A 1,742-nucleotide genomic window follows, 5' to 3' on the forward strand; every position below is an offset into this window, starting at 1 on the left:
CTGTTTTCCCCACTACTGGCAGACTGAGCTCTTCAAACTGCCAAATTTGATCACTTTGTATCTTTGATTAAAATCCCTAAATGCTTCCCTACTGTGCTCTCTATCCAGGCCTTGTGAGGTCCTGCCTGGTCTAGTTCCCCAGGGGGACCTACCTCTCCACTGATTACATTCAACACATACTGATGGCCTGCTATGTGTCAGCCACTACTCTGGGCACTGTGACTTTGACAGTGAACCGAATAGCCAAGGTCCTTGCTTTCATGGAGTTTATGATGATAAACAGTAGAGAAATAGGCAAACAAAATCATTATAGACTGTGATAAGGGCTAAGAATGAGATAGAGTAACGAGATGGTTATTGGGGAACCAGCCCATGTGTGGTAGAAAGGTCAGGCCAGATGCTCAGAGGAGATGAGAGCGAAGCTAGGACCTAAAGGAAGAGAATAAGCTAGTTATGGAAAAAGCTGGGAGGAAGAGTCTTCCAGTAAGAGGACATCACGTGTGCGAAGAGCCCGAGATAGGCAACTTCTAGAAGCCAGGAACAGAGAAGTCAGTGTGGATGACTTTTATCCCAGGCTAAAAGGAAACTGCTGAAGAATTTTAAGCAGAAGAAGAATATGACCTGATTTATATTTTATAACAATCCCTCTGGCTATTGTGTGAAAAACGGATTCGGGGTAGACAGCATGGGAAGATGGGACAAGAGAAGAGGGTCTGTTATGCCCAGGTGACAGATGATGGATTTGGCGTAGACCACGGTGGTGGCAGAGGAAAGTGATCTGGTTCTAGATAGAGCTTTGGGTAAAACTGACAAATTTGCTGATAGATTAATTTTGGAGGCAAAAGAAAAGAGGAATCAAGGCTGTCACCTACTAGGGGTTGGACAGATGGTGGCGCCATTTATGGAAATAGAATCAGGCCGAGAAGGAGTAGGGGTTCCAATTGGACTGTGAAGCTGGCCAGAGGCAGATATTGGCTCTGGGCTATTTGGGTCTGGTCCTAAGAGTTCGGGCTGGGTTAGAAATACATAGACCAATATCTCCTGTGTTTCTCCATAGATGACCCTTAAAGCCATTGAATTAGCCCTGAAGCACTTGTATAGTGGAAGAGAAGGAACTAGAGAGATTAACAGAAAACCACAAGATTGATGTCCACAGAAGACAGGATTCCAGAAAATGTGAAGAAAAGTGTTTGCCTGGCCCCAATAATGCTGGGAGACCATGAAGGATGTGGCCAGAGTTATGAACCCTGAATGTGGCTACTCAAAGTCACTGGGAGAACAGCTTCGCAGGAGAGTCAACCTAGAAGCTAGTCTGGACTAGACAGAAGAGTAAAGAGGTGAGGAGATGTGTCTGGACAGCTTTTTCTAAGTTTTGCTTAAAGGGGAGTAAATAAATGGGGTACAGCTGCAGAGGTATGTGGGGTCGAGTGAGGGTTTGCTTCTTAAATGGAATTTCCCAGAACCATGTTCTCCAAGTTTCAATCATTGAAATTTGTGCCCATATTTATACCTGGGTGCTCCATACTTTAAATCTTTCTTAAAATCAATTTACTTTTAATTAAAACAGATTTATTTTTAAAATTTAGACCAGACAGGGTGGCTCACTCCTATAATCCTAGCACTCTGGAAGACAAAGGATGGGAAGATCGCTTGAGGGCAGGAGTTCAAGACCAGTCTGAGCAGGATCAAGGCCTCCCATCTCTACTAAAAATAAAAAAAATAATGAGTCATGGGCTCGGCGC

Source organism: Otolemur garnettii, unplaced genomic scaffold (assembly GCF_000181295.1).
Source record: "Otolemur garnettii isolate 467f Iridium unplaced genomic scaffold, OtoGar3 scaffold00151, whole genome shotgun sequence".
Taxonomy (NCBI): Eukaryota; Metazoa; Chordata; class Mammalia; order Primates; family Galagidae; genus Otolemur; species Otolemur garnettii.